This window comes from Urocampus carinirostris, chromosome 1 (genome assembly GCF_059441175.1).
Source record: "Urocampus carinirostris isolate Australia breed hairy pipefish chromosome 1, RoL_Ucar_1.0, whole genome shotgun sequence".
Taxonomy (NCBI): Eukaryota; Metazoa; Chordata; class Actinopteri; order Syngnathiformes; family Syngnathidae; genus Urocampus; species Urocampus carinirostris.
The window spans coordinates 38,308,331-38,327,660 of NC_142349.1; the positions used below are offsets into that span (position 1 = coordinate 38,308,331).

A 19,330-nucleotide genomic window follows, 5' to 3' on the forward strand; every position below is an offset into this window, starting at 1 on the left:
GAGAGCATCAGTCAATATATATGTGATTATAGAAGGCACATTATTATCATATTTATCAGTATACAAAGCTGCGAGGCAAGTAATAATGCTTGAAGGAATTTTTCACAGAGGGAGCGAAACGAGGGCCATACAGCTTAAGCAGGTCAACTGATATTGCAAAAATGCTTCTATTTCCAACAAAACGTTGGGCCACTGATTCAAACATCTAAAACAGTTGAATGCAACAGGAATAAAACCCGGATCAGGGTGTTAAGAGCGCCAGTACTCAACCACTAGCCCACCAGTGATACAAATTACACACGCAAAGGCATTACAGTTTAGCTCATAATCACACTATTTTACCCATATTGCCAGACCCAAAGCAAGGAGTTGCTTCCCTCATTTTGCATTTTTGCATTTATTAGCACCTTGAGTAAAAATAGTGTGATGATGAAATAAAATATAAGGCTTTTTCATATGTCATTTCTATCACTAGTGATCTAGGGCTTAGGTTTCAGTGTGCTGAAAAATTGTTAAAATGTCATATTCGCAATGATCGCAGCAAGGCTTTAGGGCTAGGACCTTAGCTTGGCCTTTTGGCTGAGAGTAAGTGTCCCGGCTCCTAGGCTTTGTAGCGTATTATGAACTGACCGATAACGGATAATGGATAATGAATAACGAAGATAGATCAATAACCCTTAAAAACCCCTCTCACGACCTAGGTGGAATAAGAGCTTGCTCTGTCCACTCCACGCATCGGCCCGGTATTGCAGTACCTCCGGGAACGGTGCATTCGCAATGATCGCAGCAAGGCTTTAGGGCTAGGACCTTAGCTTGGCCTTTAGGCTGAGAGTAAGTGTCTCCTAGGCTTTGTAGCGTATTATAAACTGACCGATAACGGATAATGGATAATGAATAACGAAGATAGAACAATAACCCTTAAAAACCCCTAAAAAAAACCCTAGGTTCGATGTGGCTTATAGTCCGGTGCACCTTTTATATGAAAAACATGTGAAAAAAAGACTATTCAGTTAGTGTGCAAAATATGGTGTGTGTGTATCCATATTTTTAAATGAGAGAGAGAGAGAGAGAGAGTTACACAACACACTGATAGCACTTCCAAAAGAAACTGATGCCTTTCCTTGAAATGTTCTATAAAAAGGTAAATTGCTCGTTGTATCATTCGACCCTTTGGACAAAACAAGTAATCCTGGATTCATCAATTTAAAAAAGAATAACATGGAATATACCCATGGAAAGACCACATGCTGTGAAACAAAATGCAGCTAAAATAAAATTGACTTAACAGGAAAACAGCACCATCTGCTGCATTGGCATTGATGTTTTGGGTGTGAAATTCCCTGTTGGCATAGCTTCACTTTTTCAAGGACAAGCAGGTGCAGATACACACAAGGTAGAGGGGACGCCTATGATACGGCTCCCACACGCATTACAAAATCTTACTGGTCTCCTGGTTTCTTGCATTGTACAGTAACACAACTGGGAAAACACCACTCACTTCCCCGGGCTCAAAAGGTTACAGGCCACTTCTTCCTGTCTAAGTGCTCTTGGCTTCCTTTCCTAAATAGCGTAACTCCAACCCCTTCAGAAAATGCAGAGCTGAAAGGTCCGGCTTAGAAGGGGGAAAAACAAGAGGAACTGCGGAGATTTATGGAAGGAGAAGGGGTTGGCGTTGAAGGAAAATCTTCTTTGCAGGGGCCAACCTGTAAAGAACGGAGCCGACAAATCCAAATGTCTCTCCTCTCCTCTTGTTATTATAACGCGATATGCCATTCGTCAGAATATGATGCCCCCTATGAACACTTGCCCTCATCAGGGTCTATCTCCAGGAAACAGATGCGATCGGAGCGCCCTTCCCTCATTCTCACCCCTGGCGTGAGCACGATGTTGGGAGCCCACCTAAGCATTAAGGGTGGGTGATACTGGGAATTTTACTATATATCAGATCCAATTAAATACAGAAAATAATCCATCGATACTTATTCTTTTTTTCTTAGGAATGTCATTGTAACCCGTAGCTCTTCTTCCCTCTGTCTGACAGTATAGGTGTTACAATAAGATCAGCACAAAGATTTAAGCACTAAACATATTTATATTTTTTATTAAAAAGCTCCATTGCAAACTTCAAAAGCATAAACAATACAATAAATACAATAAAAAATACAAATATTCTTATTACAACTTTTTAAGAAGGAAAGCCAAGAGTCAAACGCAAAAAGCCAGAAAGTAAAGAAAACAGATACTGTATAACAATGTCAAAAAGGCAACTAAAGTACCCTTCCATTGGACAATATTTTGGAAAAAGTCAGTAATGCAAATATAATATCACATGTCCCTCATTAGCTCTGTTTACACAGTGACGACAGATTAACAGGTTTTTGTTCAGGAACAGTAACATATTTACATTTTTGGTTGCAGCTCTGCTCTCTTTTTCTGTGTGTTTACATCAATCTGTGGTGTTGCCAAAGTAGTGGACATCTTCGTCACTCACCCAGCAATATTATTTTCTGTAGTTTAAAAATATCAAACCAAGCTGTGCTTCCTTTTTGCCTCTGTTATTTTTAGTTTCTGGAATGGGCGGGTATATTGATTTGGCTCTCTCTTCCGCCTGGCAGGCAGGATACAGGAGGCCAGGTAGGGGGAGGTGCTAAATGTGCATGTCAGTCACACACTCAGCCATACACTTGGAGATTGGCTGATGGCGCTGGGTGAGAGAGAGATGGACTACGCTTTCTGCATAGAGAAGGCACGCTTTGAGGAAATTGGTAGACAAGCTAAATATTTATCCAAGGACAATCGTATCAATCCAAGTGCTTACTTGGTATCGCTAATATCGCTAGTTGGATAGACCTTTAGCCTGCTGGCGAGGCGCCCACTTGACATACCTCTCTCAGGGCGCATACCTTGCTTGGTTTGAGAGCCTCCCTACGCTTTTGCTTTGTTGCTTTGGGGGGCGGCTGACACATTGTAGTGCCCTCTTCTGCAGAGGTGGGGCTCTGCCATAGAGGCAGTACAAGTAAAAATGAGTCCAGCCCATGCCTTGCAGTGAAATGTACTGGTGCTAAGAGGATGTCGTAAAACAAACTAACAAATGGACCCCTATATGAGGTTAAATGAAATCCGACGGTCCTAAATGCAGATATATTTGCCTTAGGACGCCATCAAGCTGTCATTCCGTTGTCGGCTTAGTTGCTCAACATCAATTATTAATTTTGTGTCAGTACCCTGAGGGAACATAAACATATATTTGAAACAGAACATAGTTTTCATCAAAGAGACTGATTATTTGGAAAACAGTTTGTCAAGTATTCTGGAAGCATGAGGGCCTCTCAAATACGTCGGAAATATTCAGGGGAAAAAACCCACCTTCGAATACCACACCGCTAAAGGCTAGTTGAAATAATTGAGAGAAAAATGTCATCAAGCATTCCACTGGCCGACAATTGCGCTCATTCCATACAATGTTTTTCTTATTTTTCGATCTACTTTAAGATTTAAATGTACAGTAGTAATATCATAAATCAAGCACCCAAACACATTCTTCTATCAACATTTTTAGGATGGACATAATCACACATTTTGTATTTGAGTCACACATTTATCAGGAAAATATGTCTACTAAGTTAATTCCTGAGTTACCGTAATACAATTCGGAATGTAAACACACGTTTTCAAAAATTGACCATACCACCTGATTATAAGCCGCACCCATCACATTTTAAGAGGAAAGCCGATTTTGTACTTGCACAAGCCGCACCTGTATATAAGCCACATGCGCCCACATTAAAACATGTAACACAATCACAAAATTAGCCCAAACCGGGCTTTGTGTCCCGCGATTGTAACTGAATATAAAGTACACAGTCCAAAAACCACAGCCCGCAAAATGAGCAGAAAATGATACCGGTACTTAAGGTTTGATGCAGACCCGCAGAGTCTGGGTACCTGTTGAAACCAATCCAAGGAAAAAAAGTCTATATTTCCAAAGGTAAGGGTGGGAAAAATATATATCCACTATTGTCCGCCGCGACAACAGGTTTCACTCACCTTTACCCCACTTCCCGTCAGCCCGCGTTTGCTCCGCCCCTCTTTTTTAATTCCCAAAACATATCAGAATAAGTGTCTCAAATAAATACATTACAAAAATATACAGGTGCAAATACATATTATACATCGGTTACACGTCTTCACAAAGAAAGACGGTACACCGAGAGAGTTTTCAAAGCTTTAATTATAATATTATAACTTTCATCCCAAACCGTGCCTGTGAAGGGTAGCAAAACGCTACTAGCAACACGCTCGCAACACAGTGAACGGGTCTGTTAAAAAAAACATACCGTACTTGTAGAAACCACGGTAAACCATCCTCATCTTCCTCCTTATAACTGATGTCATCAAAGTCGTCTTCCCCAATATGGGAAAGAGACTTTGTCATATAGATGTCGTCCCACGCTACCTTACTCAATAACACGCTAAGCAACACGCTCGCAAGGTGAAGTTTACATGTAGCAGCTCTGTTTCCTTCTTGGTCGGACTGCTCGTTGGCTTTTAGCTTGAAAGCTACGTCATGTGCCTTTCTTTTTGCAATTTGTACGATGAGGATATGTCTACGCTAAATCAATTTGTGCACAAGCTAAGAAGTTGCAGTCTTCCTCGGCGCATATATTCCACCGGTCTAAATCTTACCTTTTGTACTCGAGCGCCGCTGGCGGCTGTTAGAAAAATGACATAAATTGGCCGCATCACTGAATAAGCCGCAGGGTTGAAGGTTTGGGGAAAAAGTAACGGCTTATAGTCCGGAATTTACGGTACTTAATAATGAGTGAAACTTCTCAACGGAAACTAAAACTTCCAAAAAGAAGCAACTTTTTTGATTGTAAAACTCTTGTTTAAAACCCATACAGTTTTATAATGTCTTAGCAACAGTGACAAGATCCTGACCACTAAAAATAAATAAATTAAAATTTGCCAATAATTGCAAACAGAGGCGCTTTTCCGCTCAGTTACTAAAATGTGATATGTTAAAAAATACATAACAAACAAGACACATAAACTTACCCGTCAATTTATATGTTTTTCCCCTATTTTATAAGTTTTTTGATCATTTAAAATTGTGTTCACCTTACAATAATTGTTTTGTAAGGGACAAAACACATTTTTATTATCTAAATCGTTTTTTGATAGAACGATCTCGTCGTGTCCATTTTGGCTTTAATTCTCTAATATGCTATGTAAATTAATGAACACAATTCATTGCAAGTGGAGAAAGAACTAAGAAAGATGCTCAAAGAATTGTGTTGATGATTTGGTAAATACAATTAAAAAATACACAAAGTATCTTTGTTTTCAATCTAAAGTGTGTCTTGCTGTGAGTAAATAGGCGCCTCGTTGTATTTGTAAGCTTTGCAATTATTATTAGGGGAGCAATTGGCTGAGGTTTAAAGGTATGCCTAAAATAAAATTGGAGGTATTTATTAATATCAGAAAACAATATAACCCGCCGTTGACATGCATTTGATCAAATTTAAAGAAACAGGCATTTATCATCCCACGAATCAAATTGTTCTAAACTTGCATAATGGCGAACAATAAAATATTAAATGTAAAAAAAAACCATGTGGATAAAGTTTTAAAGATGTTTTTGAATTGTTTTTGTTTTTATGATTTATGAAGAAAAACATAATAAAAGAGTTATCAAAGCCCCAAATAAAGCCCAAAGAGGGGTTTGGCCAGAGAAGTTGTACCGTGTATTATTTATTAACGATGTAATATCCCACGAGGCTGAAAGGTTCTGCTGCTGTAAAGACGTAGTGACTTAGTTCTTTGTTTTAGTGTCAGGACAATAAAAACAAGAGACATTTTTTTCTTGCCATGCAGGTTCATTCTCTCACTCTCTCCCACACATACACAGAAAACAGATAGCAGTCCAATGGCCAAAACAAGTATGTGAACAACGCTGGATGAAAGCGCAATCCTTCCTCGAGAGACCGGTAGAGGAAAGAGAGAGATGGACTTGTTTTTTTCCCCCTCCTCTTCACCCTGACAAGAAATGCCCAGGCCTCAGCAGCAGCCTGAGTAAATAAAAGAACCGGGCCTTACTTCCTAGTCTCCCGGGTCGGGGCTCGGGAGGGGGGGACGGTTGGGCTGTGCACGCCAGCACTCTCTGTGCCGCTGCCAAAGGGGATGCTGGGGCCTGAAAAACTACACCCTGCAGCTGAAGGGCTGTCTTTGTTGGACTGCCAAGGCCTTCCTGAGCATCCTTCAGCCGACGGTCTGTCACATCCTGGGAGGAAGACCTCCATCTTAAGGCCCGTCCCTCTTTGGGAGTCGTGTCCCTGCCGCTTCCCACTCGCTGCGTTAAATGTCTATACGCGTGAAAGAAAACAAGACTGGCCGTGGGGAGTACGCCATAGCCCTGCGCCAGCTGGAGACGAGATCTTTGCCCTGACTTACATGACAACAAAGCAAGCTCAACAACTGCAAAGGTATTCAGCAGTGCACAGACTTCTACCATTAGGGCTGTGTCGTATATACTGTGTGAAGTCAAAATATACAAACCAAGATATATGAGATAAATAATATAGGAGATATATGACATTCAGTGGTAACTCTTTATATGAGCTTTTTTCGTTTCAGGATCGTGTTCATAGTTTGAATTGCTCGTGTAACGAGTGAATTTTCCAAATTTGAAATATGTAAGAACTAATTAAATCAAAGATGCCGGACTTTTGATAAGCAAATTTGTGTCCGTACAATGTCACTAGTCACTGAAATACATTATGCCACATTTTATATACCTTTTTAAACCAGCAATAAATATACATTTTCCCACACGCAAGGAGGGACGTTTTTCATACCAGACTGTAGTCTTCTTTGTGCTCCGCTTCCTCTGTGCTCATTCATGGTAACCTTTCCCAGAGTAAATACTGCAGTTCGAATTAAGCCCTTAAAACTGGGAACAGGTTGTCTGCCATTTTTGGACCGCAAACATCGAGGATATATTTATATTCATGTTTGCTTTTTATCTATTTGAGCTTTTTCAAAATAGATGGACACATTTTTTGTTTGTTTTCTTTGCCGCTGGAACAATGATTAGGTGCTTTTAGAGGAGTCATGGAAGTTTGCACACTAGTTTAATAATCTGAATTTGGCTCATGCTTTTTGAAGGTTTTTAAATGTTGTCCTTTGTTGAGGATGTGAGCGTGAACTGTGTTTTTTCTTTTAAATACGTGCCATATGACTGAAAGCGCAAAATTCACGGTATTTATTTGTGTATGATGCACACTCGTGTATAACGCGTGCCCCTCTTTTTTGATAAAAAAAATCTTCTGTAAAATTCAAACGATAAGCTGTGAATTTTTTCCCAAGCTTTCAACCCTGCCGCATATTCAACAATGCAGCCAATTTATGGTCGCCCAAACAAGACAAGGTGACTAAATGTGTCGAGGAAGATGCAAGTTTAATGAAATGTATGCTTTGTGTATGAATAACACTAGCATGAACAGACTCTCATCATGGAAAAGGTGTCAATTGAAAGGGGAGTGCTAACTACCATATTGGGAATCATCAGCCCTCTGCTCTACTCCCTATACACCTACGACTGCAGACCCACCCATCCTGAGATATCATTGTGAGGTTTGCAGACAACACAACGGTGGTGGGCCAATCACGGAGAGGGACGAGGAGAACTACAGAAAATGAGGTCCCAAGACTTAGTGAGTGGTGCGCCCTCAAAACCTGGCCCTGAACATTGACAAGACTAAGGAAAATGAAATGAAATGATCTGCATTTCTATAGCGCTTTTCAAGTCAATGACTTCCCAAAGCGCTTTACAATGTGCTCCACATTTCCCAATAGCGGCCTTGCAGCCATGTAAGGCGCTAACCTGCTTATTGGGGGTATTAGGGGTTCAGTGTCTTACCCAAGGACACTTCGACATGTAACATGGACGAGCCGGGATTCGAACTGGGATCCCTTGATCCCAAGACGAGCGCTCTACCTCCTGAGCTATGCCGCCCGGAACTCATCCTGGATTTACGTCTGAATAAGGCCGCCCCTGCCCCCCTGCAGATCAACGCTGAAAATGTAGAGCGAGTGGAGTTCAAGATCCCAGCCGACCTCTCCTGGACAGCCAACACCTTAGCACTGATCAAAAAAGTCCGTCTGGCTGCACTTCCTGAGAGTGCTCAGGACGTAGCAACTCAACATCAACCTGCTGGTGATTTTTTAACGGTCAGCTATTGAGAGCCTGCTGAACTACGCTGTGTCTGTGTGGTACTCAAGTTGTACAGAAGTGAACAGAAAGAGACTGCAGAGGGTAACCAACAAAGAACCATTTTTGTCCATCCATAATTCCCGGTGCCTGGGAAAAGCAAAAAAAATCATCAGATACTCCACACATCCTGGCTTCTATTTTTTAAACCTGCTGCCCTCTGGTAGGCGCTACAGAGCAATTCCAGGCAAAACAAACAGACTCAGAGCTTCTTCCCAAGAGCTGTCACCATTCTCAACTCCAGTGTGCACTAAAAAACTGAAGCGGAATTAATCATCATTTTGCACAGCCATATGATAGCAAATTTGCACTTCTTCAGACACTATGTATATAAATTGCCGACAGTAGCTCAGTACTGGTTTTATTGCACATTTTTACTTACTTGATTACACTTTTTTTATTGTACATGTTTTTTTCTTTCTATTTACGTGTGCACCTATGGTGGAGCTCAAATTTCCTTATACAGTGGAACCTCGGTTTTCGAACGCCTCTCAGTTCGAACGAATCGGTTCTCGACCAAAAATTTCGAAGAATTCTTGCTTCGCTGTTCGGTCAAATAATCGGAGTTCGAACGCCTGTACGCTAGGGTGCGATGCTGAGCGGCGTACGGGTGTAGATCGTGTAGATTGCCCCCACCCCTCGTGAAGAACTGTTATCACGTGCGGACGTGTTTCGTTTTGCTTTCGCTTTTAATATAGGTGTACCAAGTGTTTTAGCCCCTAATTATGCCTCTGAAGAAGGTCGGTGCAAGCAGCAAAGTTGCTACAGGTGAAAAAAGAAGAGTAGTGCGTACAACTATTGCATTTAATAAAGAAATAATAGCAAAATATGAAGAAGGTGTGCGAGTTTCAGATCTTGCTATACATACAGCATGGCTTCTGCTGAGCACCACAAAGGTAAGAAATCCTATTTCATAATTCTTTCCTTTACCCTTTGTTTAATTTTACACGTTCATGTTAGCGTAATCTTTCGTACGGAAGATAACGATAACGCGAACGTACGATTAGCCTGGGTTAGCTTTGTTTACGTAAAACATTCAGGGTGTTGTAATGGAGCCCCATTTCCAATGAAGCGCTAGCCACTTGTTGTGGAGACCCGGGTGCTAAATGACGTGTAAACGACCAGATTTTTTTACTTTTACACGTTCATGTTAGCGTAATCTTTCGTACGGAAGATTACGCTAATGCGAACGTACGATTAGCCTGGGTTAGCTTCATGTTTACGTTCATGGTAAACATTCAGGGTGTTGGAACGGATGAAAAATGATTTACATTACTTTTAATGGGAAAAACGATTTCGGTGATTGAACAAATCGGTTTTCGAACAGGGTTCTGGAACGGATTATGGTCGAGAACCGAGGTTCCACTGGACTTGTAAAATGACAATAAAGGCATTCAATTCAATTCAATTTAATTTATGTGTAAACAGAAATAATGTGGCTAAACAAATGGATTACAAGAAGCAACGTCCAATGAAGCAGACATGTTTAAGGCGGATTCTTATTCATCTGTCAGCATTATCAGATGAAATATTTTACTCGGTTGGATTCTATGAATTGTCCTTAATGTAATCAAGCCATTTTCATGGACATTCAAAGAAGTCTCAGGCAGCCAGGGGACATAATGGGGAACTACCTCAGCTTTATAGTTTTTGGGTATCTTGTTTCAGACTGATCGTGATGATTATATTTTGAAATCTTGAATGCCAAAAGTTTAAGCTTTCCAATGAAATGTAGCACAATGTATTTCAGTGACTAGTGACATCGTACAGACACAAATTTGTTCATCAAAAGTCCGGCAACACACCGGTAGAATGTTAGTGTGTTTAGGTACCGTATATTATCAAAACTCTGTCTTCTTTGTAAATATCTCATGTTTCAATGTGGGCAAATGTGACTTATAGTCAGGTGCAATTTATGTATGCACAAAATGTTTTTCCCTTTGAAAATGTACTGGGTGCGGCTTATAATCAGGTATGCTCTGTACCGTATATATAATTGTATTTTAACATTGTTGAATATGTGTGGCCGTGTTAGCATTATATATTGACAACATAATCTATAAACACAATACCGAAATAATATTGACAATGTATTTATTTGATGTCCTTTTAAATCTAATCATCATTAGATACACCCAAGAGTTGATTCCCTACTTGTGCCTTTATTTATATCTTTCAGGACAACTGTTTTATCCATTCTCTAACATTCATGTCTTGGAAAGTGAATAAAACAATGTGATTGTGAGATAAAATCGAATTCCTTTTTACATGTCATCTATATTTCTGGTGGTCTCGCATTTATTATTCGGCACACACACTTCCACATTCCAGGTTCGGTTTCTGTTAAATGTAGTGTTCTGTGATTGTGGTAGGCAATATTTTTCGACCGATTAATCATTGCACAAATAAGGTAATATATACATGAAAAACATCCATTTGCTTTCAAGGTGTTTTAGGCTCTCGGAAAGCAGGAACACATTCCTGTGTTTGCTTGTCATAAAAGATGTGCTTTTACTGTGAGTGTTTTTGTTGGCACATGAGGGATTAGGGAATTATTGAATAAACAAAAAAACTGACAACTTGTCTGATGTAACACCATGACCTCCTTTCATATTCACAGACGTGATCTTTTCTTTTCGTATTATTATTATTCTGGAAGAAGTAGTGAACGTTTTCCCCCGCGGGGCACACGCGTGTGTCATCTCCGCACTTAAGCATTTCTGATGCCCAAGTAGAGGCGTGTATCTGAACAGCGCACTCGTCATGTATGCCGCGCTTTGTGACAGCGTCACTTAAGATCGATTGGGAGGACGTGGCAAAATTAATGTTCACGTTATCTCCAAACACCCTGACAGAACGTGTGTTTAAGTGTCCTTTGAAATAACTTCTTTATTACCAATGTTCTACCTGCCACTCATATTTGGAGCTGCAGTTAGTTTTTTTTCCACTGTTGATGCCAGGTCTATTTGATTCAAATATGGCACAAATATTTGACATTGCCCACCTTCAAATAGACTGGAGTGTGAAATGTGGCCAATGTGGTCAAGGGCCGCACATTTCAGCCAGGGGAAAAACGTCAAAGTGTCAACTACTTTGTCCACATTAGCCATGTCCCCCAGCTCAGACAGGAACACTTGGTCACTGTCCCAGAAACCACACTGCCCCAGTGGCACACCAGGAAAGTTAGACAAATGGAATGCCAGGGTTGAAGAAAGTAGGGCGGCCGGTCATCATTTACTATGTTCTGTGTTTTCCTCTTTTCTGTTGTTGGTCTATAGTAGGAATTTCAAACGTTTGGCCTAAAGGCTGGGCCCGGCCTGTTGGATTATTTCATAAAGTCCAGGCATAAAGTCCTGAACATGTCAAAAAAGAAACGGTCTCAAGGTCATTTCTATAAATAAATGCGAACCAAATGCTCTCTCTGGCCCGTAGGGGGCAGTAAATGAGTAAAAGACCTGACGTCCAGCATGCAAACGGAATTTGTTAAAACATGAAATAGATGTTCGTAACCAGATGAGTACATCTAGAAATATGACAGGTGTTAAAGGTGTTGCGTACCTAGAGGCTGGGTTTAGGTTTCGAGGGCGGCCAGATCACAATAGCAGGAGGGGGGACGGGCTACGGATGAAAGTGAGACATGGTTGCTATCTACAGTAGGTCGGGGAATAGATGGGCCGACTCAATGCAACTCACAAGCTGCCGCTGGGAGGACGGGCGGATGGGCTGAGGCAGTAAACGCCGTGTGAAAGCCCGAGCCACCTCCAAACCCCCGCTGGTGACGACCTGGGCGCACCCGTGCTGGGCGGCCGCTATCCCGACCTGTGCGTGCAGCCAATTCACTAGGATGTGGTCAAATATAATTGCTTATGCACTGCTAGAACGTTTATTTTGGATATACTTTTTATTTATTTCAAACCAATAGACAATTAAGGCAAAATATATGTTTTTCATAGCTCTTCCTTGAGTTTGTGTTACGTGGTGAGTTGGTTCAGGTGTAAAACTGCATTCACTCAACTGTTAAAATAAACCAGTTAACACATACAATGCCAAACTTGAAAATATGTCTATTCCCATTGTTGGTGAATAAATGTGTTGTGCTTTTAAAATGTCTATTGAGATCCATGATTATAATATGAAGGGTAAGCTGAATAACAAAGCAGAATACTGAAAAAAACTTTTGGGTTGACCTTCTTTTACTCATCCGGCCCTCATTGAAACAAAAACACTGGATTCGGCTTCAAAGCAGAATTGAATTTGACATCCTTGGTTTATGGTATAAAGACTTTATAATGCACATATGATATACTGTGTGAAATAGAATGAGCATTAATGTTTTGACAAAAAGGAATACAAAAATACATTAATATTAAATATTTGCATTTCAATTTTGTCTGCACTAAAGTAATAGAGATGGGAGTAGATTTCGGAGGGGGTAGGAGATTAATCCATATGTTAGTACCAATTACAATTACAATTTTAACAATTGAGAGAAATATACCCACAAAAGCAAAGTATTCTTAATCATCAATATGTACCGGTATGCACAATATTTTGTTGAAACAACTGAAATATGATGAGAAACCTCTAAAAGTGTTTTTTTCTTGGGATTAAGATTACTTTCATTCATTCATTCATTCATTATCTGCACTGCTTATCTTAAGTAGGGTCGCGGGGATAAGATTACTTATGCGGAAAAAAAAAATACCTTGACAATGTTCATTTCGATATTTTTTATTTTTCCCCCCAAAATAATTATGCTCTGTTGGGGCCCCAAGCCCTTTCTATATATGACTTGCATTTTCTACCCCACCGGCACCTACCATGTTTCAGGAGAATAATCTCATCAAGATTACTCAAATGATTGATACTAGTGTTTTTAGCTACCAATCTGCCTCTGCCTAATCTCATTTTTGTTCCAATTTTAGTTTTAGAAAATGGGCACTGACCTCGTTGAAACTTTGCATCTGGTGAAGGAAAACTATCCACCTGATTTATTATTTGTGCTTTGTTTTCCAGAATGCTCACTTGATAAGGATGGAGGCAAGTAACATAACACTACAGCACATCGACTATTCAGCTCTGCGGGTATCCTGACCACTTGAGTCAGCTAGGAGTCCAAAAGATATGGGAATTGCAAAAGTCTCATAAAGAGTTATACTGAAATGCAATAATACATGCACGCACAAACACACGCACACAAATATTTTAAAGAGAGCAGTATTGCTCTGATGAATGGTTTTGAAACAGATATAATGACCCAAAAAAAAAAGATTTAAACCCATGATTTGCAGCGCTTTTGGTGACGTTGCTAGCCTAGCTGGTTGACTTAAGGGGAGCTTGCGGCATAAGCACAAACAGGAGGAAGTCTGTCCAGCAGGTCTTGGCTTGTCCAGCGGCCACACTGAGCTTTGCAGGGGGGAGAGAAGAGGATGACAATCTGTCCCACAGAATGGCCATGCCATCCATCGCCTGCCTCACTGCACCGGCTCCAAGGGAGGACAGGTGCAGGCAGGACATGTTTGTGAGTTTTGTGTACGCGTTTTGTTTCCTTGACACTGCGGCAGATCGAATACAGAATACAGCAATCCATTCTGACTGTCGCTGGTAAGGCCTGGTCACTGTCTGCACTGGGCACTTTTGTTTTCTGTATTTTTGAAGTATTCAAGTAAATATGTCCTATGTATCTGCTTCAAAGAAAATGATTGTGGTCTGTGTGGAAATAAGCCTATTTACAATTCGGCCACTTCATTATAATGTATTGAAAACTGAGATCAGCAGTCAACGATTCATTGAGTTGGTGGTGGGGGGGCACTTTGATAAGTGCAAATAAATAGACTAATAATTCATATTTAGGGGCTTTTTCTAAAGGAATGCTTGTTTCCATACCAGTTAAATAGTAGTATCAAACTGATGCCAACAAAATCAAAATCACCTAATATTTGCAGAATATCACTTAAAAAGGAAAATCCGCCTGTTTTTTCCATCTCCAAGGGAAACCGTTTAAAGAATCTTTGGAGTAAAGATGGAATCACATACACTTCTGTTACAACCAATTATGGGTTCATGTCTTTATCGACATCGAGTCCCCAAATGTCCGATCTCATAGATGAATAAAAATAGCTAAATACGCTTTTATGTTTTAGGTATTTAAAAATGGTAAATACTTGCGTGCGGTCTTGTTGAGGCACAACAGTTAAGCAAGGTACAAGGTCATCTAACTGTTGGCTACTTTTCGTTCTTATAATACTTTCATCCGACAATCCAGATAACATAAAGCTCCTCACAGCTTAGTCTGGGAATTACAGCTAACATCTGATGTGGGGATTTTAAATTTTTGGTAAAGACAGCCGTTTCTTAATTTCTGTTATTTTCTGTTGTTAAACACTTGTGATTTTGAAACATCACTAGAGAGCCCAAGATTATGCCAATCCTAAAAAATGTTTTTTTTCAGCTAGCTTAAAATAAGAATGTTTGGCTAGCAATAGAGCTCACAAAAAACACACTCCGAGTAATGTACTCCGTGATGGGTTTTGTGTGCACATAACTAGTAACCCTCATTTTAAAACATACCTACAAAACAGTAGGCTATGTGCGCCCTTTATGTATTTCCCTTGCTTCTTGACCTGTGACTTCGTTTTTTCCCCTGATTAATACACAGAGGTTCCATTTGATATCTCCTCAAAGGCGTCCATGCTTGTCAGCAGTAGAACAACAGGAGACAGCCCGGGAGAGAGACAAAAACACAGAGCAGAGTAAGAAAAAAACAAGTATTTACTCAAGCAAGACGATGTATTTTCATGCATCCCTGTCTTAAATGTCAAGATTTTGTAACCCCTCAGTGACTACGGGGCTGACACCTCTCCAAGGTCCAAGAGAACCCGCATTCATCAATAATTAGCCCGAGACAGACATTTTTCTTTACTTCTTTTCTGTAACCGTAGAGAATCGGATTTCATCGGTGCTTTTTGCAGTCGTTCCCCTCCCATTTTTTGTTGGCCCGGGTCCCGGCGGCGACTGACAAGCGAGCGATCCAGACGTCGCATCGGCCTCGCCGCTTAATCACGCCTCTAATACCCTCCAGATGAATAAACAGCGCCATCCCTCCTCTACGGCGCGAGCCAGAAGGCTCCTCACCGAACTCTCGGATCTGACTCTCAAGCAGCGGCAGAAGAAGAGGGAGACGTAGCGCCAGACAAACATGACAGATGGAAGGGTGGATCAATGTGGAAAAAAGCGCAAAAGGCACCGTAAAAAAAGCCACGGCGAGATTTTCTGCGTTTCTAATAATTCTTCTGATCCCTTGCTCGACACAATTACCGCTCTGATGAATCTCTCGTCTTGGAGTAGACTCCTAAGGACATGATTTTGTTGTTGTTTTTGTGCAACCTGGTTGCCTCACACTGTGTCCACAGACTGCACAAGAAGGGGGAAGGGGCTGTGAGGGTTGGCGGGCGCTTGGGGCCTGTAGGGGGAGGCGGATGCTCCCTGGAGGACCAACCAGACCCCGGACCAGCACTTCCCTGGGCCCACTAAAGCGTGCCAGAAAACTCTCGACATGTGTGTACATTATGTGAGCGCAAATAGCTGACAGATTTCAGGACTCGCTTTGTTTCCCCCAAATCATATGGAATCTATAACGCTAAAAGCTATTCAGAAATATGCGCATATTCTAATTCATTCTGGGTTTTTTTAATAACTGACTTTTCCTGAATTTCATCTTAAGGAAGCTGCAGTACAACCAAGCAAAATACGAAGGGGCATTTTTACATTCTTCGTCTATCACCGCAGATTGATTAATTCCTAGTTACATGTTTATCAGCAGAAATAACAAAAACATATTTTGTGGTATATTGTCAGGGTGATTGTAGAATCAAATGAAATCAAACACATTTTACAACCCCTTTTGAGCCAATGAATTGACACTCAAAATGCTGAATAAAACATTCAGTGTACAATAAGAAAACACAATCCCCTCATTTTCCCCTGGCTAAAAACCCAGAGCACCAATTTCACAGTCACACACAATAATCAAAATAATATAAAAGCAAAGTCAATGATAATACAAAAACAACTACTAAATAAATGTGTGTAACAGGGGTGAACAAACTACAGTCCGGGGCCACTTGTGGTATCCTGACCTTGTTTTAGTGGCCAGAAGTGTGTTCCTAAAAATGATGCTAGTCCCAAAGAAAAGCTTTTTTACGATGCGAGTTACAGGTTTCCCCCAAAGGTCCTTTTATCAAATCGTAGACAATTAAAACAATTTAAAAAAGGGCAAACAGACGAATCCACTACATCATAATGTTTTGTAATTTTGCACATATAACCTCCAAAATCAAACCCTTGAGTCTAAAACAACATAGCAAAAACTAATTATTTTAATTAAATTGTGTCATCATTTTGTTGCAAACCTCCCTACAACAAAAGACAATTTGGTTATTACAGTATCTAAATATATTTCCATTTGATTTGACTGGATTGCGTCTTCATTATTTGAGTTATGGCGAAACAATTATTTGAGTCATTTCAAATTTGTAAAACAGGAGAATTTTGTCGATAAATTCAATTTCCAATCGCACAAACGGAATTTTATGCAGAATGCTTTGCACAGAATTTTGGTTTAGGATTTGCTTTCCCTTTAAAAAACAAAATCAAACCCTTTTGTACCTGTAGGGAGTGTCCATCAGTGCATTTTTCTCTGATGGCCCAATTCCACGGATCCTGCCACGTATCGTGTCTGAATATTTAATCATCTCCCAATATCATCTATCAGTGACAGCAAACCCTTATCAGGTAATTACTTTTTTTTTAATCTGCCTGTCACGGACAGAATGTGCGGCCCTAATACGATGCTAATGTATATTGCCTCTGTATGGTTATAATTGGACGATACAGTGAGAAGGTAATAAAAGCAGTACCGGTGCTCAAGTGGCTATCCGAATTGGCAGGAGAATATTACAACCAGGGTGACCTTTAATTAAATTCGGTGTGCAAATATGGCAATGCATCAGCAAGGGACAATTGCTAGGACGTCGCAAAGCCAACAATGGTAAATGCTGTTGGTCAGAGGTGGGTCGCTTCTTCTTAATTTGCATTCAGGAATACTTCTCATGATATCAAATACAAATTCCAAGGCGGACGAGTGTCTATAGCAACTCAGAATAAGGTCTGATGTTAAGTTTTTGGAAAAACAATGTAGGTAAAATGTGCAGAAAATGCTACAAGATTCCTCAATGGGACAAAAAGAGCGAGAGAAAGAGAGAGAAGTTGGCAATATTCTAATGCGATGTGACAAAAAGGAAACATGGCTTTCTAAATATGGAATCCCCTTGAGTTCGCACTTTTGCTTGGCCTTTATGTGTGTGAACATTAAAATAAGACACTCACAAATATACAGTATATGCAGCGCTGTGCAAAAAGCCCTGTTCATATTTAGCGTTCAAGATTTCTTTATGAAAATATTCAAGAAAGTGATTGTTCAAGGAATTTACAACATTAGTTGTGCAAAAAATGTTTTAATCCACTAGAAATACAAATATATTGTTCTGTAATTTCGCTCATTTGAAATACATTTCTTACTCTGTTGTTTTTTCTCAAGTTATAGACCTGACTTATTTTCTGTGTGACGCTGCAAGCGTTGAGAACCAAGTATTCTTAAATTAATATAATACGAATATATTTATATTAGGGAAAAAAATGATCTTAAAGTGGGCAACATTATTAGAAATACAGGGGAAATCTTGTCTTAAAATATTTTCTTAAGGAAAATGATCTTTGAATTATTTTAAAAATTTAAAGATAAAATATACTACTACCTCTACTGCCAACAATACTAATGATAAATACTTACTTCTAATAATAATAATAATAATAATATTAATAAAAAAACATTAAATAAAACTGAGTAAATGGATTACTCATTCACTTACACTTTTACAATTTTTTCTCTTTTTTATTTTCAATGTGTTGTTAAACCAAGTGCGTTTACCTCTACAATTATTTCCTCCAGGCAAGTCGTTTTGGTGCATTTTTATATTTCCTTGAAAATTAATATTTGGCCAAGAGCGGGAAAAGTAAGTTGCAAAATATTAATTTGTCACTGTTGCCATGGCGTGCCATGGCGCCCAATTGGCCCCGCCCGTGTGGCGGCAGCTGCAGCTTGTTGACACATTGCCTCCCTGTCAGTATCTAAACTCTGTCCTGTCAGTCCCCTTTTGGTCAGTCCGTCTGCGAATCTCTGTTTTTACACTGCAAGCCCTTTTTCACCTGTAACGTTTTTTGCTCCTGTTTGTCTCCCACTATGATCTGTTTTGATCTCGACCACGTCTGTTCTCCCGTCCCGAATAACGATCCGTTTTTTTATCTCGACCAAGTCTACTCTCCTCTCCTGGCTTTTGACTTGTTTCCAATCCCGACCACGTTTTTGCTTTTCTATCCCGGCTACTGACCCCTTTTTTTCCGTTCCCGACACTGCCATCACTCACCACAGAAGTGCCACTTCCACGTTCAGAGCGACCTCTCCGCGATCACCGGATAATGTGAGCAATCCTTCCCCTTCTTCCTTCAATAAAACTTGTGGTAGCGTTACGCGAGTGGTTCCTGTCTCCGTTCTGGTCCTGACATAATTAAGAAAGCTTTTACAGTGTATTTTAATATTCAGCCATTATTATTAGGAAGTGACAATTAATACCAGGCCTGACACTAGCATCAGTTGTCCTCCTAGTTTTTTTTTGTATGATCAGGAAAATTAGAAGGATATAAACTCTAGCTGGTCTTTAGAACGGTATCTGATTCGGGTTGATATAAACAAATAGCAGTGTGATCAGGACAGACTAACAGGCAACTGTATAAATATTTTGGTGGGCCCACACATGTTATTTTCACTTTATAAGCACTTTATATTAGGATTCGCTACACATACTTTGTAAAAGAGCCCTTCTCCTCAGTCTCTGCCTCAGCTAACCTTTATCCTATAGGGTCTAATTAACGTTGGCCTTTTTTGAAGGGTGCAACGCTGCCCTCTGGTAGCCTAAATCCCTCCGTTTCAACTCGGCGCCG

General features: G+C 40.2%; 1 protein-coding gene and 1 pseudogene across 6 annotated transcripts in view; one reads left to right on the forward strand and one right to left on the reverse strand.

Annotated features, from left to right (window-relative positions):
* The window catches only part of LOC148374578 (zinc finger protein 521-like), a 200,774-nt gene that overhangs the window by 111,377 nt on the left and 70,067 nt on the right, over window positions 1-19,330 (reverse strand). The window lies entirely within an intron of this gene.
* LOC148374580 (U2 spliceosomal RNA) lies at window positions 560-777 on the forward strand (annotated as a pseudogene).